Below are 24,901 nucleotides of genomic sequence, written 5' to 3' on the forward strand. Positions count from 1 at the left end.
ATTGCAGATAGGCTGTGTCATTTTAATATTACAATGTGATAGAATAGAGTTATTTACACACATAAAAGGCATATTTCAGATTAATTTTAGGCTGTTAAAGATGGATTTTAGCTAGCTAAAATAAATAGATTTATTTCATGCTAAAAGTATCAACAGTACCTAAACTGTGTTAACTGACCCAAAAAAGCTTACGTATAGTCAAGGTTTTAAACGTGCCTATGAGGAAATGCTTTAGTTTTATGAAGCTTTATTCTTTGCACACTGTTTCCTCTAAAACAAGAAGTAAAATTCTGGTTCAGTTTATTTTAAAGTGTATTCGTCAGATATAGGCAAAAGAGGTCAATATCTTATTTTTGTGTGCTCCTACCACAGCTTCGGTGAGATTTCTGATGGGAAACTCACAACAAGGATTAACTGGAATGATAATTTAGTTCTTGCTAAGGTAATATTTAGGAAAAAAAAAAAAAAGTTTTAAAAAAGAAGTATTGTTTCAAATAGTTGTAGTAGGGAAAAAAAATCTCCATGTAAACAGAAACCAAAACTAAGTTTTGTACAATAAAAACTGTTAAACTCTTCTAAAAGAATGGGGTGAATTACTGGAGAAATAATATTAAAATAGCCATTTCTTTACTTTACAATACTGGTATTTAAAGATTATGGACTATTGCCAAATTTTATTATCCATTTCTTCCTGTTTTAGGGAATTTTACTGTTTCTGAATATGAAAGAGAAAACAATTTAAAAAGCTTTATCTCTAGAAGTATAGAATTAAAGTATTTAGAACAATTAGTATGAATTACAGGCTTCTCTAAATTAAATATATATATATAATAAAATAAAACATAAAAAAGAAGAAATACACAGTAAGCTTCAAAAGAAAAAGATAGATTTCACGGGGCATCTGTTTAGCCAGCTCTAGTTAAAAATTGCATTCAGCTGTAAAATATCAATATGTCAGGCACATTACTAATATAATTTTTATGACAGCATAACATATTGTGAAGACATGATCCTTTTCCATTTCCTTCAGCTCCATTCAGCTGCTTCTCCTATTCACAGATCCTCTTTTAGCGGACTCATTTTTTGCTGAAAAAATAAAATCCCCATGCCAGCAATTTAGGCTAACCAGCATCTTTGCCTTATATCCTGCAATTACTATTACGCTCTTAAGTATTCTGCAAAACTGCTGCTATCCCAGTGTTGCCCAGATGGTATCACACACTAAAGGGGATGTTACTGAATCCAGAATTTCTGCGCTGCAGCTACCTGTAGGAAATTAGACTGTGGTATGCAGAACAGAGTGGATTTATTGGGAACTTTAAACTACCTCTGTATATATGTATGATTTGGTACAGGCAGGAAGAAGTAAATTCTGTAAAATTCCTTTTGAATTATGTTGCTACAAATTGCACCTCCACACATGTAACCCATCACAAATTTTTGAAATAATTATAACACTGATAACAATAAACAACTTCCTTGCAGTATATATACATGCCCAGGTAACACAAATTGAAATTTTTTAGTTTTTCCTCTTAGGATCCCTTCCTCATGTCACTCATAATTTCCTCAAATCACTCACTCATTTCCTTATTAACACTCCTCTGTCCTTCCAGAATTCCTTCATATCCAGAAGTATGTAATTTCACTACATAACATAAAAGAAGGGACTTTCATTAATAGAAAAGCAGCCAAAGCTGCCCACTCTGACCACTCTGTGTTTCCAATCATGGCAGCAGGGTTTCTTTGAGACCAGAAGATGGTGGGAATCTTACAGAGACTGTACACAACCATACCGATACCCTCATCAGGTGCCCTAGTCAAGTTTCCATCTTGTCTCACTCAGATACACTGGGCAGCTCTAAACTCTGCAGCAGAATTGCCTAACCTTGTTGAAAATCTCCTCCTCCTTCCCATCAAATCAGGCCTGCCTTTCCACAGCACAACATGAGCAGAAGCCAAGCATTCACATATTCAAAATGGGGTCTCTAAAGCAGAACTGCTCCGTTTTTCTTTTCCTCCACTGAGCTCTAACACTGTGAGGTGATTTTCATTACCTGTTTAAGGGATTACTCTTCCCGAACTGAGTCCTAAAGTCTTCCCCTGACCGCTGGTATAGGTAAGAATTTTATCTTGAGAAAAAAAGGAGAACAGGATTTTTTCAGTCTTCCCTTTGAGACATTACACTGATAGTGTGAGCTCATTCATAGAAAGGCATAATAATAATAAGTGGAACAAATAATTTTACTAATGTTTTATTATATGCAGACAGCATTATACAACTTGCTCTTCTGGAGAAAAATAAGGGGTAATGAACTATTAAAAAATGAAACTAATCAACAGGAAATCTGTGTTTTAAGCCGGGAAATCTTTCATTTTTCTTTAGATGTAAACTGCAAAACTCAGCCATTCCCACTATTTTTCCTTCTTCTTCTTCTCCTCTTCTCTCCTCACTGGCAATGTGTGCTGGCAGACCTGTTTGTTTCTATTTTAAAGACTGTTAAATAACTTCGGATAAAAACTTGTAATGAAAAAAAAAATAAATAGAAAAAATTGGTATACTGTTATGGTGGGTTGACCCTGGCCAGCTGCAATACATCCATCCATCTCTCACTCCCCCTCCTCAACAGGGCAGGGGGAGAAAATGGAAAAGACTGTGAGTCAAGATAGAGGTAGGGAGATCACTTGCTGTCAAAGGCAAAACAAACTCAACATTCAGAAAAATAATTTAATTAATTGTCAGATAAAATAGATTTGAATAGTGGGAAACAAAGACATTGTCAATTGTAAAAGTATTATTACAGTCTCCAAGATATCTGTTATATTTGCTAAGGACATCCCCTCCCTGAGAATGTGTCATTTTTATTATCTTTTTATATAATTCAAAAAGAAAATTTTATGTTTTTGCTTTCAGAGAAGAAAAAAATGAAAACCTTAGAAACATGTCCTTTATGGACTCAAAAAGAGAAAGCAAACAAGAAGAGTTTAAATTTTATTCTTTATAGATTCTCGTTATTCTAAAAAAAAATTCATGAGTTTTGAATGCATGGGGTTGATTATTTTATGATCTTTATGATAAGATCATAAAGGTATGATCTTATCATAAAGATATGATCTTTATGATAAGATCAGCCATTTAGTTGATCAAGGGAAAACAGCTGATGTGATCTTTTTGAACTTCAGCAAAGCTTTTGACATGGTTTCCCATAGGATCCTACTGGACAAAATGTCCAGCATACAACTTAAAAACATCATACGATGGGTGAGCAATTGGCTGACGGGCAGGGCTCAAAGGGTTGTGGTAAATGGGGCCACATCTGGCTGGTGGATGGTCACTAGCGGGGTCCCTCAAGGCTCCATTTTAGGGCCAGTCCTCTTCAATGTTTTTATAAATGATTTGGATGTAGGACTAGAAGGTGTTTTGAGCAAATTTGCCGACGACACCAAACTTGGAGGAGTTGTGGACTTGGATGAGGGTGGAAAGGCCTTGCAGAGAGAGCTGGACAGACTGGAGAGTTGGGCGATCACCAACCACATGAAGTTTAACAAAAGCAAGTGCCGGGTCCTGCACCTGAGACGGGGCAACCCCGGCTATACATACAGACTGGGCGACGAGATGCTGGAGAGCAGCCCTACAGAGAGGGATCTGGGGGTTGTGGTTGACAGCAAGTTGAATATGAGCCAGCAGTGTGCCCTGGCAGCCAGGAGGGCCAACTGTATCCTGGGGTGCATCAAGCATGGCACTGCTAGTCGGTCGAGGGAAGTGATTGTCCCGCTCTACTCTGCGCTGGTGCGGCCTCACCTCAAGTACTGTGTGCAGTTCTGGGCACCACAGTACAAAAAGGACATTAAACTGTTGGAGAGTGTCCAGAGGAGGGCGACGAAGATGGTGAAGGACCTAGAGGGGAAGACATACAAGGAGCATCTGAGGTCACTGGGCCTGTTCAGCCTGGAGAAGAGGAGGTTGAGGGGGAACCTCATCACAGTCTACAACTTCCTCGCAAGGAGGAGTGGAGAGGCAGGTGACCTATTCTCCTTAATCACCAGTGATAGGACCCGCAGGAACAGTGTTAAGCTGAGGCAGGGGAAGTTTAGGCTGGACATCAGGAAGAGGTTCTTCACCGAGAGGGTGGTTGCACACTGGAACAGGCTCCCCCGTGAAGTAGTCACTGCACCAAGACTGTCTGAATTTAAGAAGTGATTGGACTGTGCACTTAGTCACATGGTCTAAAATTTTGGGTAGACCTGTGCGGTGCCAGGAGTTGGACTTGATGATCCTTATGGGTCCCTTCCACTCGAGATATTCTATGATTCTATGATTCTACATTAGACTTCTATCACTCTCATTGACTCAATGAATTGTCTTGAAATACCACATTGTCTAAACTCCTTGGTTGGAAATCAGACAGTTCCAGAGTTATTTCTGAATTGCATATGCTTCATATAGTTTTCAGTTCTGGCTTCAGATATTCTGTAAGTGATTTCCCTTTGTATGTAAATATTATATTTTAGATTAAGCATAAAATATTTGTTATATAATGTCTGCATATCTCATTATTTGCAACATATCCCCTCCAACCCAAACCATTCCATGATTCTCTGGTTCTTTTTAAGCCTCTTAAAAGGTTAATAAAATTCATAAAACAAGATTAAATATACTTAAATCATGTATATTAAAATAATTGACAATAAATTAGTGGTCATTCCTCTCTCCATTTCCTTTTCCTCCTCCCATTCCTTTAAAAAAAGGATACCTTAGAATATCATAACTTGACATGAACAGATTATAACTTGTAAGGGGTGTCTCCTGTGTGTGTCTAGTCCACACAAAGCCTGGCTATTGAAGGCAGGTTATATTTTTCTTATACATGCAAGGTTCCTGGCAAACTGACACTGTGTGCTAGTGAAGTACCTTAGAATTACAGCTTGTTTAGAAAAATATAATTTATGTTTTATTCTAGTTTATTTCCATAAGAGTGTCTCTAACAGTTTGTAAAGATCTTCATATCTTCTCACTATGCACATTTACCCTTATTATTATTGGGAGAGTTCCAGATGAAAAAGGTCAATCTTTAGAGTGAATCATTATCTTAGTGAATAAAGATGGATGCTGCTGTTAGTAGTGCATAAAAAAAAAAAAAAAAAAAAAAAAAAAAAAAAAAAAAAAAGATCATAGAATCGTTAAGGTTGGAAAAGACCTTCAAGATCATCTGGTCCAACCATCACCCTACTACCAATGTCACCCACTAAACCATGTCCCTAAGCACCAGGTCCAACCTTTCCTTAAACACCGCCAGGGATGGTGACTTCACCACTTCCATGGGCAACCTGTTCCAACGCCTGACTACAAGTAGAAACATTTTTTTTTTTAAGAACTTTTCAGGACTTCAGAAAGCATATGGGGGCTATTCCCCTAACAAAAGGAATAATTCAGCCCTGAGAGCTGTTGTTACATATTTCTCTGTGACAGAAGTGTTAGCATGATCTAGGCAAGTCACTAAGACATTGGAAAGTATATGCTAAGAGGTGGATAGCATTTCTTATTATTGTAAGCAATTGAGGTAAGTTTTAATTTTAAAATGTGGTTCTGTTGACAGGCATTTTATACTCTTGAACAATTACCACATTGTACTTGCTAAATAAAATGTGAAAACTTAAAGCAGTGGAACAATCACATGTGCATATTATACTGAACATTTCATAATGTTCCTGCAATTTGTGGAAAAATCTGTATTGATTTGAGCAATATATTTAATTCAGGTATTAATATGATTCAGTGACTGCCAAAGATAGATTGTAGCTGGAGATACAGTGAACTATGCAGAAGCCCTTTAGGTAGTGACAGAAAGGATACCTTACTGACTGTATCACTTACTCAACTCATTCTGGTAGTCAGAGTAAAAACTACCCTATCTGTATGAATTCCCTGGTGCAGAAATCATGATATCAATTCACTCTCTTATTTTTTCTGTTTTTCTCTCTCTGAGAGAAACAGCCTTATATGCTTCCCTTCCTATCTGTAAAGATCAAATTCTGAACAAAGCCACAATTTAATGCAGTTACTGTGAAAACCAGTCATGTCCTATTAAGTATGTTGGTTTGCACTCATGTTATAGTTTGAACTCTGTTGTTTTGTTTTGTTTTGTGTGTGTGTTTTTCCTTTTAGCTGTAGAAATGATAATTCATTAACTCCAATTAATTTAATTAATCAAAATGCTCCTAAGTTTGATAACTCAAGTATCTGAAACACAGTAGTCTAAATGGCAGATAAATTGATTCATTTTTTTTTTCCTAGCAGTGTACAATGTAATGCAATTATCTCCTTATAAGTCTATAAAATAAAGTGAAAAAGTCAGGAAAAAAAGTACCATGGTCCATGATATATTGATATATTTTCTTATTTACTACTTAAAGCTAATGCATTCATTACCACTGTTAAGGCAGCACAAGATATGCAAATCTGTTGCAACTGCTTCATGACAGATGGTAGACATATTTAATATGCCCGTTTCCAGTTTATTTCTAAGCTTGATATATGTAGTTAAAAGATTGGAGGCTGGGCAAGAGGGAGGAAAGCTACATGTTTTTCTTGATGTAGTTGCTTTTTTTGGGGTCAGAAGGAGCCATTTGGAGACAGAGGGAGATGACATTGTCTCTGAAATATTTGGAGCACCACCAGCCTTGAGGATCTGGCAGTGGTTGTCTGGTATCACAATTCAGTCTGAAAGACCTTGCAAGGCACTGGGACTAGCCCTGTATGTTAGGGAGTGTTTGTATTGTCTAGAGGTGAACAATGGCAATGACAGGGCTGAGTGTTTATGGGTAAGAATGAGGGGAAAGGCCAATGAGGCAGAAGTCATGGTGGGAGTCTGTTATAGACCACCCAACCAAGCTGAAGAGGCAGATGAAATATTCTGTAATCATCTGGGAGAAGTCTCGCAATCGCTAGTTGTTCTCTTGGGGGATTTCGACTTACCAGATGTCTGCTGGGAATACATCAGAGAGGAAAGAGTCTAGAAGGTTTCTAGAGTGTGTGGAAGATGAATTCCTGATACAGGTGGGGTGTATGCCAACAAGGGACGGTGACCCTCTGAACATTTAGCTTGTTAACAGAGAAGGACTTGTGGGTGATGTGGAGGTTGGAGGCCATCTTGGGCTCAGCAATCACAATAGAGTTTTCAATTATTGTAAAAGTTAGGAGGGGAATTAGCAGATCTGCCACCCTGGACTTCCAGAGGGCAGACTTTGGCTTGTTTAGGAAACTGGGTGGCAGAGTCCCTTGGTAAGCAGTCCTGAAGGGCAAAGGATTCCAGAAAGGCTGGACACTCTTCAAGAAAGAAATCATAAAGGCTCCAGAGCAGGCTGTCTCCACGTGACAAAAGACAAGCCAGCATGGAAGTAGACTGGCTTGGCTGAACAGAGAGCTGTGGCTAGAGCTCAGGAAGAAAAAGAAGGATTATGAACTTTGGAAGAAGGGGTGGGCCTCTCAGGAGGACCTCAAAGATGCTGTGAGACTGTGCAGGGAGAAAATTAGAAGTTCCAAAGCTCAACTGTAACTCAATCCAGCTACTGCTGTTAAAGACAAATAAAAATGTTTTCATAAATGCACAGACAAGAAAAGGAGGATTAAGGAGAATCTCCATCCTTTATTGGATGTGGAGAGAAACAGCAACAAGAGATGAGGAAAAGACTGAGGTACTTAATGCCTTCTTTGCCTCAATCTTTAGCAGCAAGACCAGTTGTTCTCCAGGTACTCAGCCCCCTGAGCTGGCAGATAGGGACAGGGACCAGAATGAAGCCCTCACAATCCACAATGAAATGGTTAGCGACCTGGTAGTCTGCTTAGATGTATGCAAGTCTATGGGGTCAGATGGGATCCACATGAGAGTACTGAGGAAGCTGGCAGAAGTGCTCACCAAGCCACTTTCCATTATTTATCAGCAGTCCTGGTTATTGGGAGGGCCCAGTCAACTGGCAGCTATCAAATATGACACCCATCTGCAAGAAGGGCTGGAAGAAGGATGCAGGAAAATACCGGCCTGTCAGTCTGACCTCGGTACCAGGGAAGCTCACGGAGCAGATTATCTTGAGTGTCATCACACAGCACTTACAGGGCAACCAGGTGATCAGGCCCAGTCAGCATGGGGTTTATCAAAGGCAGGTCTTGCTTGATGAACCTGATCTCCTCTGTGACAAGGCGATGCGTTCAGTGGATGAAGGAAAAGCTGTGGATGTGGTCTACCTAGACTTCAGTAAGGCTTTTGACTCTGTTTCTCACAGCATTCTCCTGGAGAAACTGTCTGCTCAAGGCTTGGATAGGTGTACGCTTCTTTGGATTAAAAACTGTCTGGGTGGCCGGACCCAAAGAATCACGGTGAATGGAGTTACATCCAGTTGGAAGCTGGTCACTAGTGGTGTCCCCCAGGGCTCAATACTGGGGCCACTTCTCTTCAATATCTTTATCAATGATCTGGACAAGGGAATTGAGTGCTACCTCAATAAGCTTGCAGACAACAGCTAGTTAGGCACGAGTGTTGAACTGCTCAAAGGTAGGAAGGCTCTGCAGAGGGATCTAGATAGATTGGATGAATGGGCCAAGGCCAAATGTATGAAGTTCAACAAGGCTAAATGCTGTGTCCTGCACTTGGGGCATGACAACCCCATGCAATGCTACAGGCTGGCAGAAGATTGGCTGGGAAAGCAGCCTGGTGGAAAGGACTTGGGGGTATTAATCAGTAGTCAGTGGAACATGAACCAACAGTGTGCTCAGGTGGCCAAGAAGGCTAACAGCATCCTGGCTAGTATCAGAAATAGCATGGCCAGCAAGACTAGGTAAGTGATGGTCCCTCTGTACTTGTCTCTGGTGAGGCTGCACCTTGAATACTATGTTTAGTTTTGGGCCCCTCACTACAAGGACATTGACGTGCTAGAGCATGTCCAAAGAAGGGTAACAAAGCTTGTGAAGAGTCTAGAAAATAAGTCTAGAGGAGTCTAAGGAGTCTAGAGGAGTGGCTGAGGAAGCTGGGGTTGAAGGAGGGAAGATGGGAAGAAGGAGGCTCAGGGGATACCTTATCACACTTTATAATTACCTTAAAGGATGTTAGAGCAAGGTGAGGATCGGACTCTTCTCCCAAGCACCAAGTGATAAGACAAGAGAAAATAGCCTTAAGTTGCACCAGGGGAGGTTTAGGTTTAGGTTTGATATTAGGAAAAAAATCTTCATCGAATAGGTTTTGGAACAGGCTGCCCAGGGAAGTAGTTGAGACACCATCCCTAGAAGTCTTCAAAAAACATGTAGATGTAGAGCTTAGACTTGGCAGTGCTAGGTTAACATTTGGACTAGATGATCTTAGAGGTCTTTTCCAACCTAAATGTTTCTATGATTCTGTGAATTCATCCACAGAGAAGCATCTGAGGTGAGAGAGGTCAGAGAACCTCTTGCACATGGTTTTAGTGGAGAATACTCAATCCAGAAATTCCCCTGCTTTCCATTAGTGGAAAGCTACATTTGGTGAAGAAAGTAGCTAACCACATCACAGAATCCAAACTTTTAGTGCAGATACATATACAGCCTCATTGTGTTCCTATCCACATGTATATTTGCACTAACATCATTGTCATCTGTTAACCCGAGAGGATAACTAAACCTGTTTGCCTATCTATTGCAGACTTAACTGCTTTAATATAAATGTGTTTCAAGAAGCTACCTTCAGGCTGCATAATCTGTATAAAAGAAGTATATTCTCAACAGGAAAAAAATAAACAAATCAGCAATTTGAATTTCAGGTTACAAATATAGCAATTGCTTTAACTTCGTGGAAGTAACCTTCAAATGGGAAAACACAGAAACAATTTTCCAAATGTACATCTTTAACTCGTGTAAAAATCTGTTTCTTTTTCAGGAAATTGCCCTAGCAAACAGTGCTAGAGAAGGCATAGTTTTGCTACAGGGAAGAAAAGATTTACAAACTGAATCAAAAGATGAAGTTTGCAGCTTCATGGACTGCGGTAGTAGGAAAGAAAAAAGAAAAAAAAAAAAAAAAGGAATGACAAGTACACCACATGTTTTTATGTATGATTCTAAGAGGAAAAAATATTTGTCTTGGCACAGTTGCCAATTTAAAGCCTTGGCAATCCATTAGGGATATTCAACTCTTCTGCAGAAGGATTGTGTACAATCTTACTGATGACATGCTACTTATTTCCTTAAATAAACTGTGTATTTAATTTCTTTTTCATATATGGTAGTGTTCTAAGAGAAATGAAAGTATTTTCCTTGGTATTTCTCTAGTGTCAGTATACTATTCATTTTCAGTAAAGGTTAACATTTTCTGCTCTAATTAATTATAAAAAAAAATAAATCAGACATTAGTTGTGAAAGTTTATTGAGTTCACTGCCTTCAGATAAATTTACCTCTGTAGCCATAAACTGATGGTGTTTTAATCATGATCTCAAACATTTTCAAAAGATAATAATTATGCTTTACTATATTACTTATACGTACAGACAAAGAATGTAAATTTAAAAATGGAATAGCACATTTTGTTACTAGAAAAACATTGAGTTTTCTCACGCTACTGGTGTGTTCATGCAGTTATAGCTAGGTTTGTCAAAGTTTTCATCATAAACCATGCTTTTTGGAGACTTATACTTGGTATACCAAATTACCGCAGTCTTAAATTTTTACACAGAGTACACAATCTTAGCAATCGAGGGACATTCATTTTACCTTTTTGGTATTATTTTAGATATTATAGATATGTTTGACAGTAACATAATGGATGTATATAACAAGCTCAGTTTAAAAAATTCCCATGGTAGTTTAGAGTAATGGAGAATTGACACCCTTTATTCTGATGTCATCTGTAATGAAATGAGCTTTTTGAGGCATGCAGAAAATTTATGATCCAGAGCAGTGGAGACCAATGGTGTTATGGGATGATTGGAAGAAAAGGATGAAAAAACAGAAGTCACAAAGGCTCCACAGGGAAGGGAAAGGCCTAGAATTTTCAGGCTGAAATTATGTGCCAGACTGACCCATGGGTACCAACCCAAAGGACAGCAAATGTGTGATCTAGAGTGAGGAACTCTGCTGACATGCTGAGAATAACATAAGAAGCCAAACAAAGGGTGACTGTGCGCCATGTGCCATAAGTTGTAATCAGAGGTCAATAGCAATGTGATGACGTGACTAAGAAGAATATGTTACTCTGTCTTCTAAAATGTATGTGCATGGGGAAACTTTTTTTTTTTTTTTTTTTTTTTTGTGATAACAAAGCCTTAGGAAGTTCTGGTCATAGATAACAGGATTCGTTTATAATGTTTATAATTTTCTCTTTTTCCTCCCTTCATTTCTTTTCCAAGTGTTAACCCAATCCTATTGTAGTCCTAATATATATACTACTAGTATACACCAGTAGTGTAGGTTAATATTTATTTATCATCACTCAGTTGTGTCTTATGATGAATCTTTGTTCCTTTAAGTTCATAAATCTGTTAGTTTCACACAGATTCTATACATTAAAAAAAAAAAAAAAAAAAAAAAAAAAAAGAGAGAGAGAGGAGGAAGAAAATAGTTCAATTGAAAAAAAAGCCCAGGTCTCAAAATCCCTTAACTGCCAACAAAATTTAAGAAAATTCCGTGTTCCACCAACACTTACCCTCTCCACCCCCCAACTCCCCCTCCCCCACCCCCCCTTTTCCTTCCTTTTAGAAAGTGCTATTTTAATGCAATTTAGTGCAGGTCATTGGGTTATAATGAAGCCTGCTTTCTTCTCTCTCTATTTTTATATATATATATTTTTTTTTACTGCATTTGTTTTGGATGTTAACTCCATTTCATTTAACAATCCTTTTGGGACATATAACAGTTATGCTTTTTTCTCTTTTTCACTTGATGTTTAATGTCTGTCTTTCAGAAGTGTTACTGCCATCACCACATTCTGCATTTAAAAGTATGCATGTGCCAGGGACACATCTCAAAGTATCAGGGATCAATGACATCCTCCAATCTCAGACATGATAGCATTTCAATTTTAATTAAATATCCAAGTATCCAAATGTGTATATATATATATATATATATATTTATTTTCCATGATTTTTCTCAACGGCAAGATTTCTAGGATGCACCATATCTCTTGTGTGCACTCTATAGGTTTCCAGATGCAGTAAGCCCTTCACATTCTGAATGTCTCATACTTATTTTGTATAAACCAAGTAAGTGTGCAGGCCCAGTTTGTTAATTCTACCTGCCTGGGGTGTTTCACAGAGAACTCCAGTCTGTTTTCATTCTCTAACTTCATTGGCAAGAATTTTTCAGAGGTGTTTAATGTCCACTTGCACTGAATCAGATCTCAGTGGAGCACTTTGTAACTTGCCACTTTGCAGAGGGGAAAAAAATAACTATATGGATAGATAGCAAAACTGAGTGGAGACGAAGTTGATTGGCAAATATATATATATGTTTTTATATATATATATATATATTTCAGTAGGCACAGACTTCAGGCTTTAGCTAAAGCTACAGAACAGTAAGGTAAGCCTTAATTACCTAGCAAATAATTTAAATATTCAAACTAGACCAATGGAGTAGCTGACATCCTAGCAATTCCCAGCTAAGCACTATGAGCATTGGAGTTGAATTGGCATGTGCATAGGAAGTGTGAGACCACAAGTAAGAAGAAACTTTTACTTTTCCAAGTATAATCATCTCTATACAAATTACTGTTATCTGTTAAAATTTAGGAATATTGTCCGCTTTTAATTAATTTATTTATTTATTTATTTATTTATGAACTAGCTTACAAATGAGTTTGACTTTCTTTATTTAAAGCATTTTGTCTTAGATCATATAGAGTCTGAGAAATAGTGTGGCCAGCAGGACTAGGGAATTGATTGTCTCTCTATACTTGACACTGGTGAGACCATACCTTGAGTAGTGTGGTCAGTTTTAGACTTCTCACTGGAAGAAGATCATAGAATTGCTTGAGTATGTGCAAAGAAAAAAAAATGGAGTTATTTTCAAATTAGCAGAAATAAAACAGTAGAGTTTTACTACCAGATGAGATGCATAACTACGGGAAATAAATAGATCTCTGTTATTTCTTGCTTTTGTATTACCTACTATAGGAATTAGGTAAGGAAATAGTTTGACACAAATTAAACCAATGAAAGCTAATTCTCCCTATCCTTTCAGATATGGATAAAATTCCTTATCTTTTACTTGGTGGTAAAACTGAAAGTATGGTACTGCCAAGAAGTTTAAGAAGTGATAAGAAAAAAAAAAAAATTTTTTTTCTTCCTATCTGAAGGTTGGTAATTACACGTGGAGTGAAGCAGTTAATGTCCTAGAAAAGAAAGCTTTTTAAAGCATTGAAAATAAATGCATAGTGAAAAATTATGAGAAGTATTAGTAGATTTTCATTAGGTTCTACATAAATTTACCCTTTAAGATCTATTAATATTCTTTAAAATCATTTGAAATAAGCAAGTGATTAAATTAAATTAAAATTAAATTAAAATTACAAGGTGAGACACTACAGCCTGGAAAATAGCAACTTTTATGTGGATTAAGATCTAGTCTACCTAAGCTGGAGATGAGCCATAAAGATTCAACCTGAGTAGAATCAATTATTAAATAAATATATGATTGAGTTGCATCACCAACTTTCCATTTGTTTCTAACCTGTAGATACAGAAACTGTCAAGCTTGTTTCTGTTATCGCCTTTTTGGGAAGAAAGGAACCTTTTTTTGCCATAGCATTCATCTCATTAGAGTACTCACTCAGAACCGTAAACGTTTTTTTAGGCCCTTTTTGTCCTGAGGGGAACAGAAACTATGGGCCTGACCAAGAGGCCATTAAGTATCACACGTGGGTATGAGAGTTGTGAACCAAGAATGGGATCTAAAATTATATCAGGCAAGAAGGGGATGAGACTATCTTTGTTGAAAATTGGAGAATTAATTTTCTGGTTCCAGATCTCAAGATTGCCTTTGCTTTTTATACAAAATATAAAATATATTGACTTTCTAGACAATGATATTCCAAATCCAGTTCTTAGGTTTCCAAGATAGTCAAATGCTTTCCTGTCCTTTTCTCTGACACAAGCAGAAAATGATTAAGGATATAGAGGACCATATGTTTTTCTCCTTGATCAAACTGGTGAGGGAGAAAGTCTTGAGAAGGAGTGAACAGATCCTATCGGTCAACATCTGTTTGGTGGGCTTGTGTTGGTAACAGAGATTTGGCATTTATGACCATGGAAAACTTTTTGAGGATCAAGGACTTCTTTGAAGACATGGAATCTACCTAACAAAATAGTGCAAAAGCATCTTTGATGAAAAGTTGGCCAACCTGGTGATGAGAAGATCTTTAACCTATGAATAATGTGGAAACCAGATGATGAACTACAGTCAACTGAAGAAGCAGCTGAACAATCTGGCAAGTGAAGTAAGCTAGGTGATATAGACAAGAGATCTCGTAATCAATAGAATACAGCTAAATGAGCTCACTTCAGGTATATGCACATAAATAAGGAAACACAAACAAGTCTTCATGGGCACAGCTCTCATATCACTTCTGAGAAATCAGCATGAATAGACTCTTTTGTTAAGTGCCTGTACACTGATGGATGCAGCATGAAGAAAAACCAGGAGGAACTAGAAGCCTGCATGCAGTTTCAGGGCTACAACCTCATTGGAATCACAGAGATGTAGTGGGATAGCTTACAAAACTGGACTGTAGGAATGGATTGATATATGCTTTTTATGAAGGACTGATCCAGATGGAAAGGATAGCAAAACACTATTGATTTGAAAGGGTAGCAGGAAGGCATGAAGTTCTTTCCAGGACTGGATGATGAGCCAGCCAAGAACTGATGGTCAGGATTAGCAGGCAGACCAACATGGGGGATATTGTGGTGTGTCTGCTCTACAGACTGTCTGAACAGGAAGACAGTAAGGCCCTTTTCATACAGCTGAGCAAGATGCCTCACAGAATGACAGAATCACATAATGTCCGAGGTTGGAAGGGACCTCTGAAGATCATCTAGTCCAATCCCCCTGCTGAGCAGGATCACCTAGAGCACATTGTGCAGGATGTCATCCAGGCGGGTTTTTAATATCTCCAGAAAAGGAGACTCCACAACCTTTCTGGGCAACCTGTTCCAGTGCTCTGTCACCCTCACAGTAAAGAAGTGCCCTCTCATACTCAGACAGAACCTCCAGTGCTTCAGTTTGTGCCCATTGCCTCTTGTTCTCTTGCTGAGCACAACAGAAAAGAGACTGGCTCTATCCTCTTGACACCCTCCCCTCAGATATTTATACACATTGATGATGTCTCCCTTCAGTCTTCTCTTTTCCAGGCTAAACAGGCCCAGTTCTCTCAGCCTGTCCTTGTACAACAGGTGCTTCAATCATCTAATCATCTTAGTAGCCCTCCTCTGAACTCGCTCCAGTAGTTCCATGTCCCTCTTGTACTGGGTAGCCCAGAACTGGACACAACACTCAAGGTGTGGCCTCACCAGGGCTGAATAAAGGGGGAAGATCACCTCCCCTGACCTGCTGGCAACACTTTTCCAAATGCACTCCAGGACACCATTGGCCTTTTTGGCCATAAGGGCACATTGCTGACTCGTGGTCAGCCTGCTGTCGACCAGGACTCCCAGGTCCCTCTCTGCAGAGCTGCTCTCCAGCAGGTCACCCCCCAGCCTGTACTGGTGCTTGGGGTTATTCCTCCCTTGGTGCAGGACCCTGCACTTGCCCTTGTTGAACTTCATGAAGTTCCTCTTGGCGCAACCCTCCAAACTGTTGAGGTCCCTCTGAATGGCAGCACAGCCCTCTGGGGTATCAGCCACTCCTCCCAGCTTTGTGTTGTCACCAAACTTGATGATGCACTACGTTACATCAGCCAGGTTGTAGATGAATAAGTTTAACAAGACTGGACTCAGTGCAGACCCCTGGGGGACGCTGGTAGCTGTGGGCCTCCAACTAGACTCCGCACCAATAAGCACAACCCTCTGAGCTCTGCCATCCAGCCAGTTCTTGATCCACCTCTGTCCAGTCATCCAGGCCACACTTCCTGAGCTTGTCTGTGAGGATGTTCTGGAAGACGGTGTCAAAAGCCTTACTGAAGTCAAGGTAGAATTTACATTTGCAGGTCTTTGTCTTTATGGGGGACCCCAATATCTGTTGAGAGACAACTCAGCATGGCACAAGAATCAAGGTGCTTTCTGGAGTGTAATCATGAAACACCCTGTTTACAATCTCAGAAAAATATAAGAGGTGTTCTAGAGAGCTGGTTGATTTTTAAGGATCACCTTCTCCAACATCAAGAATGGTCAATATTAATTAGCACAAAATAAAACAAAGGTGATAAGATATCTTGCATGGATGAATAGGGAACTTTTGACAAAACTCAAACATAAAAGGGAAGCATACAATAAGAGGATGCAGAGACAAGTAACTCAAGATGAATTTGGAGAAGCTGTCCAAACAATGCTGGGCTGAGGTTAGGAGAACAAAAGAAAACCTGGAACAAAGCAAACCGTACATGGCAGATGTGGAAGGCTTCTACAAGTCTATCACCAGCAAAAGGAAAACTAGGGAAAATGTAGGAACACTGATTTGGTAGTTTAACACCAGTAGGTAGCTAAGCACTGACACTCTGTGCACTCACACTCCCCCTTCCTCAAAAGGGAGGGGGGATGATGAAAAATGCTCATGGGTTGGTAAGGACAGGGACATCACTCACCAATTACTGTCATGGGCAAAACAGACTCAGCCTAAGGGAGATTAATGTAGTTGCTTGCCAACAACTAACAGACTAGTGCAGTGAGAAACTAAAAGCAAACTAAAACTACCTTCCTCCATGAGTCTCATGAATTCAACAAAGGGGAAAGCCAAGTACTGCACCTTGGGAAGAATGAAGCCATGCAGCAGCAAGTGCTTGTGACCCAGTATGGGAATCCTTGTAGATGGAAAGTTGAACATGTGCCAACAATGTGCCCTTATGGCAAATGTGGCTAACTGCATCCTGGGCCGCATGAGGAAAAGCATTGCCGGCAGATTGATGGAGGTGATCTCTTAGCAATGCTAAGACATTGTCTGCAGTGTTGGATCCAGTGCTGACCAGTATGTAGTAGAGCAAGACCAGCAAAGGGCAATAATAATGATTAAAGGACTGAAACATCTACTGTATGAGAGGCTAAGAGAGCTGTAACACAGTTTAGCCCAGAGAAAAAAAAGGCACAGCTCAGTGGCAGGGCAAGTAGAAAAGGACAAAAAGTGGAATACAGGAAGTACTGTTTAAACTTAAGAAAAAAAGTTTGTTTGTTTGCCTTTTTTGTTTGTTTGTTTTATTGCTTTTGTTTGCTCGTTTTTGTGATGGTGGTCAAACAGTGGAACAGGTTGCCCCAAGAGGTATTCAAAACCTGACTGAGCATAGGCAATCTGCTTTAGTTGACCCTAATTGAATTGGAGGGGCTTTGGACTAGAACCTTCTGGTCATGTCTGCAATCCTGTTACTCTGTGTATGAAAATGAAATATTCATCTACAGAATCATAGAATCATAGAATGTCTTGGGTTGGAAGGAACCTTTAAGATCATCTAACTTGAACCCCCCCCAACATAGGCAGGGATACTACCCACTACATCAGGTTGGCCAAGGCCCCATCCAGCCTGGCCTTGAACACTTCCAGGGATGGTGCATCCACAATTCTTGGCAACCTGTTCCAGTGCCTCACTACCCTTACAGTGAAGAATTTCCTCCTAACATCTAATGTAAATCTATCCCCTTTAGTTTAAGACCATTCCCCTTTGTCCTATCATTATCTACCTAATAAAGAGTCACTCTCCATCATTTTTATAAGACCCCTTTAAGTACTTAAAATCCACAATGAGGTCTCCCTTAAGTCTTCTCATCCCCAGCTCTCTCAGCCTTTCTTCCTAGGAGGGGTGCTCCAGCCATCCGATCATTTTTGTGGCCCTCCTCTGGACTTGCTCTAACAGGTCCACATCTCTTTTAAGATGGGGACCCCAAAGAGATGGAAAATAAATCAGTCTCTAGAAGTTTTCAAAAGCACACAAAGTATTTATTTTACTCATATTAAAAATAAAATAAAAAAAAAAAAATCAAAGGGTTAAATAATTTAATGAATGAATTTAAATAGTATTAACTGTAAAAGGTCTTCCAAATTAGTAGCCAGGAATAAATTAAGAGGGAGAAGGGCCATTCATCATTGTTTGCCTCTTCCTTAGAAAAAGAAATGTGCACTGGATTTGAAAAAGGACTGGTTCTGGAAAGCAATCCTGTCCTGCTATACAGGAAGTTTCACTAGAAAACAAAGTCTCTCCTTGTGTCCTCAGAAAACATATAGTTCACTATAAATCACTGTAAATCACACTATAAATCATTCCCTATCATCATCTAAGACAGCTTCAGAAACATAAGTTGCATGAATTCATTTCAAAAGTGAACTTGCATGATTTCATCTTTGCAAATTATGTGCCTCTATGTCTTTGGAAATGTGGAGTTTTCCAGAGAATGGAAATCCCGGAGTGATCATATGTCACAGAAGAACTTTAGAAGACCTCTCTTTCACTGTAAAGAAGCATGAATACCTAAGAAATGTATTAAATATCTTGATTATATTAAATATTATCCTCCAACTCAATTTTGTAAGTAAACAAAATAATAATAATAATAAAAAAATCACTGCCTAACAAACTATATATAAACTAACAGACACCAAAGACATTTTAAAATGGTTAAAAAATAAATAAATCATAGCAGTGAGTTTAATATGAAATGATTTGAAGGGCCAAAAGGGGGTGTTTTGTGGTTTGGAATTACCTCATCTCCATTTCAAACTTCTGATTGAATTGCAGCAGATAAATTTTATCTTTATTCTTTATTTTAATCTTTTCACATGGGTAATTAGAACCTAAAATGGATTTATTGTATTAAACAGAATCAATTCACACTGGCTGTTGGTAAACCAAGGAGTTTCACTTTTTGTTTGAAGCCAGGAGATACTTGTGGATGTACTAAAGTAAACATGATAAACTTTCCTGTTCTGGATCAAGCACAGAAGTGTGTAAACTCACTTTTATTTACCACAAAGTACTAGAACTCTCCTTTTACCTACTCAGGATTTACGTTAACTGTCATACAACAGTGGTAAAATATTTCCGAGGGATCGGAGTGAGTGAAAGCTCCCCATTGTTGTAGCTGCAATTAACATTGATTACACTACACACTGTGTAGATATAAATAAAGATGTATCGACTCTTTGCTGTGGGTAATATATAACATAAATATTTTTTTAAAATAATTTTGGACTTGATTTTCAATTCTTTAAACTAGAGAATCGCCATAGGTTTTTTAGTATAGTTACACTGATTTTTTCTGACTAGGACTTTGGTCTTTGTTATTTTTGGAATTCTATAAAGTTCCTAATTATTTTTTCTTCCTAAATGGACATCTTTTTATGTTCTATCATAGCTTTTCACAGTTTCTATTTTTTTTTCTTTTCTATATAATAGCATTAAAAACCAAACCAAACCAAACCAAACCAAAAGTTTTAAGTGGTTTGCTTTTGTAAGAATTAGGTAGTGAAAAGATATAAATATTATACACACACCTAATGTGTTTTCTTATGGCCTTGACTAGTTATGGTGCACAAGGGAAACTGTTCCTATTAAAATCACCCACCATAATCTCCATGACGCCTTTGGATTGAACTATTAAGCATGCTGGAGAGGGCCTATCATATCCTGCATAATAGTCAGAAAAATAAAATAAAAGAAACTCATAAATGTTGAGGTTTTATGACTGCATTTCTTATATCCTTTTGTAATCTTTGTCTAAATTTCCTGGATTTTGGAATGCTTACATATGTCTAGGTACATATAAGGAAGATCCTGATATTTTGATGCTAAGTAAATCTTAACACAGATCATTTGGATAGCTATTAGTAATGATAGGTATGCAGGTACACAGAGATGCTTATGAGTTCCTTCTGAAACAGAGTGGTGTTTTGCTCCAAGATGTGCAAATTTTTAAATTAAAAAAATGTGTTCCACATGCATATATTTTAAACAGTAATACGGTTATAATCAGTACTTACAAAAGACAGCATCTCTTTAGAATTACTGGTACCTTCAAACAAATCTAATGTACCAGACACAACACATGCAAATAAATCACATTGCAACACCATATAGAGAACCTTGAGGTCAAATAGCATTTGGGGATAGACAGCAAAGTTGTGAGGGGCTGCAGGGAGAGGAGTCTGGCGTAAACTCTTAAGGTTTTGATAAAATGAAATTACCTAAATTTTCCTTCATCCTTGTCTTGTAGATAAGTAGCGATAGGACAAGAGAGAATGGCCTCAAGTTACACCAGGGGAGCGTAAGGTTGGGAATTAGGAGAAATATCTTCTCAGTAAGAGTAGTTTGGCATTGGAATTGTTGCCCAGGAAGGTGGTGGAGTCACCATCCCTGGGTATCTTTAAGGAAAGGTTGGATGTGGTACTTAGGGATATGGTTTAGTGGGTAATATTGGTGGTAGGGGAACGGTTGGACCAGATGACCTTGCAGGTCTTTTCCAAGCTTAATGACTATGATTCTATGAAAAATAGCGTACAATTTCTATGGATGAAAATATGGAACAAATAGGAGAAACAGAGACATGGGTTGTTATTCTATCATGTTAAAGTCTGCAGAATAGGTATTAGAACATTCAATAATATTTTTATCTTTGCGTTATAACTGAGAACCGTGCATTTTCTTAATTTATTAGATGGAATAAATTAGGGATGTTAACTGTTGCTGTCCTTGGGAAGAATTCAACGAATGACTGCAGTCAGTGTTGAAGATACTGGAGACAGAACTCAAAGCATACTGATATTTAATTTCCACAAGTTTATAACAAAGGTTGTAGAAACACATTTTTGTACTTTAGCTTACAAAAATTTATTTTTGATTTATTTACACTATTTTTCATTTTCGTATTTATGTACATTTCAGCAAGAAGATTAAAAACAGAAAAATTTAAGTTATGCCAAAAATTAAACACAGTTTATTATTGAGTAGGAGAAGATGCTTTTACTTTTTTCTTTTTTTTTTTAAATTATGGTCAAAAAATTGATATGTTTCTATTTTTTTTTTCCTCAGTCTATTTTATTTCTTTATATTCCAGTTCTGTGGTTACACCTGAGCACTGAATTGTAAAATAATCCATTGTTTAACCTGGAGTCCAAAGTTTACCTTCCAGATTTGTTGCTTGTCAAGAATGCTTATTACATGCTATTTTCCCTACTCCTCTCATTTTGCTTTTCATTTCCTAATGAAATCCAAGATTTATAGGATGACCTACCTTTCTTTCTTTTTCTCTTTCTTTCTTTTCTTTTTCTTTCTTTCTTTCTTTCTTTCTTTCTTTCTTTCTTTCTTTCTTTCTTTCTTTCTTTCTTTCTTTCTTTCCTTCTTTCCTTCTTTCCTTCTTTCCTTCTTTCCTTCTTTCCTTCTTTCCTTCTTTCTTTCCCTTTCTTTCTTTCTTTCTTTCTTTCTTTCTTTCTTTCTCTTTCTTTCTTTTTCTTTCTTCCTTTCTTCCTTTCTTTTTTTCTTTCTTTCTTTCTTTCTTTCTTTCTTTCTTTCTTTCTTTCTTTCTTTCTTTCTTTCTTTCTTTCTTTTTCTTTCCTTCCTTCCTTCCTTCCTTCCTTCCTTCCTTCCTTCCTTCCTTCCTTCCTTCCTTCCTTCCTTCCTTTCTTTCTTTCTTTCTTTCTTTCTTTCTTTCTTTCTTTCTTTCTTTCTTTCTTTCTTTCTTTCTTTCTTTTTCTCTCTTTCTCTCTTTCTTTCTCTCTTTCTTTCTTCCATTCTTAGTAGTCACAAAAAGTAGTCACAGTTGTAATCACACATGATTAGTTAGTTGAGTGCCAACTACTTAAGGTGGGAACAACTGCATAATGTGAGAGTAATTATGTGATTAGTTTATTCCTTCTAATCTTAAGTATTACCAAGAGATCAAAAAATGCAGTTTATCTTTTTTTTTTTTTTTCCGTATTTTTTTTCTCTTGCCACCAGATGATACTAGTAACATTACCAATTGATACACTATTAATAATTACAAATTTTTGCTGGATTCTGAAGTAGAAGTCTAATTATTGCAATGTCTAAATATTGCAAATATTTTTTTTCTGGTGTGTGCTGGCCTTAGGGTAAATCCTTATGACTGTCTGTACTTCAAGAGTAGTGCAGAGATTTCCCAATTTATCACAGAAAGAATTAGCTGTAGACCTATAACCAGTATAGTCATTTCAGCAGAGCTGCATCAAACTAATTCCTCCTACCTTTGAGATAATTTCTTATGATGCTGTATAAGACTGACACTTCAATGCTGTTCCAGGATCTAAGCTAGTATATCTCTGCTTGACAGTCTGCCACTTCAAATAGAGGTTCAAACTTGCTGAAAGCTAGTTTGGGGTTATCCCATACTGTGTTGCATTATGCAGTGATGACCACAAATGATTTTTTTATCAGTTTCAATATTTATATTGGCAGTATGCTCACTGATATCCACTGGTGTCACTGAAAAAAATGAGAAAAGACTACGTGAAAACCTGATTATGGACTTTCAGATATGATTACATACATGTGTATACATATATATGTATATGTATATATATTTGTATTCTCCATATAACTTTACTGGTTATAGTGATGCAGAGAACCCTCTACAAATGAAAAAAGCCCAAGAGACTGCAGAAGTGATTCTCTGTGTGTTTGTGTCATTGTGCCTCACAATGACAAAAATAATTAAAATAAATAAATAATAATAATAATTCTATCAGCTCCAATTCCAATTAAAAAAAAAAAAAAAAAAAAAAAAAAAAAACATGTAGGTTCCTAAGTGAGAACTCTAAAAAATAGTTATTTTTTTAGGTATTGAAAAGAGCTAGCTCAGCTTTGCCAGTTTTCACCTGTAGCATTCCTTTCTAAAAGCCAGGGATACTTTGCATTATTGCTGATTGGTTGAGACACTTCTTCCTGTTAGAAAAATAAATCGTTTGCTATTCAGATTTAGTGACAAACACATACTTGAAGTAGGTGATATACAAAGCTGAGAATGTCTTAGTGTTCTGAATTAACAAGGCTCATACTATTTTCCCAGAATTTATAAATAGCACATGAATGCTCTTTTGGGTCAATATAGAAATGATTTCAGTACAGTAAATGGTACAACTACCAGTCATAATGTGCTGTTCTACTTTCATTCCTGTTATTTTCTATCCATGTTGCTTACATTAGCAATTTCATTAGATGCAGCTGAACAAACTTTCATGAATTTTATTGACAGAATGGGGAACTAATTTTGTCTTGTTTGTAGTAATGCTATCAGAAAAAGGGGGAGACCAGCACACCATATATCTCTCTATTCTATGAACACTCCCCACGAGAAAGGTTAAAAATTATATTTGAAACACTACTTGATAATCTTTTCTTCACTAACACATTTTAAACATTTTGTCAACTACATTGCAAGGAATAGTTTCAAACCTATTTAAAATTAAATAAAATCAGACTAACAGACATTGAAAGACAGAAAACAATAACACCATCTGTTCCCATATCCAGTAAAACAGGGACCACAGAATTTTACCTAATATATGAATATTTCATTAGCATAGATCAGAATAGTAACAATGACTTTAATTGATACTAAAGATTCATCTCAGCTTTCGGTTAGTCTATAATAATATTTGTTTGTTTGTTTTCTTTTATTTCTATGAGCTTTAGACACACTATAAGGGTGTAAAAACACAAATGTTGATAAAATAAGTACCTCTGAGTGATTCATCTGCTCTGATTTAGGGTCCAAACATTTATATCTAAGAGTGAGTTATTAATCTTAGAAGCTCATAATAAGTTATGGATGAAAGTAGGTATAGCCAGTCTAAGATGAGAGTCGAAAGACAGATAAACCCTTCTTTCTCTGCCTACAATGAATATTTGTCACAGTAACAGGAAAGGATACGTGGAATATTCACGTCTTCAGTCATTTGTTGTAGATTAGTAGATCCTAGCCTGCACTAACTCTTGTAAGGAACTGAACGTTAACTAAGACTATTTATAAAATATTTCCAGAGATAGCCAAATAAAGCAAATAATACCGTATATTTCATACTTGACTATTCTTAGAATGAAATTATTTCAGAAATTGAATTTCATAGGTTTAAATCAAAGAAACAATTCTGCATTCGATTGACCAAGGTGATCTAAAAGTTCATTTTTATATTTCTTATAAAAAATCTAAGAAAATGTTGTCTGATCTTAAAATAGTTATCATATACATTTTATGAAAATGATAAAATTTATAATAACCTTAGGTCTCAGGGAACATCCACCCATATCACTTCAGTGGCTTTTCTTTAAACTATACGAGTAAAACTTCAGAATGATTCTGGATTTTTTAATACAAGTGTTATTTATCTCTGTTTGCATGTGTTTGTTCATATATACTTCAAGGGAAGACTGACCACTGTCATCTACCTAGAATTCTGTAAAGCCTTTGACACAGTCCCATGCAACACCCTTATCGCTAAATAGGAGATATATGGATTTGAAGGGTGGACTATTTGGTGGATAAAGAATTGTCTGGATAGCTGCATCCAGAGAGTTGCAATCAATAGCTCTGTGTCCAAGTGGAGGCTGGTGATGAGTCCCACTGTCATCTACCTAGAATTCTGTAAAGCCTTTGACACAGTCCCATGCAACACCCTTATCGCTAAATAGGAGATATATGGATTTGAAGGGTGGACTATTTGGTGGATAAAGAATTGTCTGGATAGCTGCATCCAGAGAGTTGCAATCAATAGCTCTGTGTCCAAATGGAGGCTGG

At 37.4% G+C, this 24,901-nt stretch overlaps 1 long non-coding RNA gene across 1 annotated transcript; it reads right to left on the reverse strand.

Moving 5' to 3' along the window:
* Positions 1–22,521: 22,521 nt before the first annotated feature.
* On the reverse strand, positions 22,522–24,870 carry LOC121063584. The gene is made up of 4 exons (XR_005816076.1): positions 24,739–24,870; positions 24,385–24,552; positions 22,983–23,049; positions 22,522–22,590 (listed from the first exon to the last, which is right to left on the reverse strand). It is a non-coding gene; the product is annotated as an uncharacterized LOC121063584 (long non-coding RNA).
* Between the last annotated feature and the right edge of the window lie 31 nt (positions 24,871–24,901).

The sequence above is a fragment of the Cygnus olor genome, chromosome 1 (genome assembly GCF_009769625.2).
Source record: "Cygnus olor isolate bCygOlo1 chromosome 1, bCygOlo1.pri.v2, whole genome shotgun sequence".
NCBI lineage: Eukaryota > Metazoa > Chordata > Aves > Anseriformes > Anatidae > Cygnus > Cygnus olor.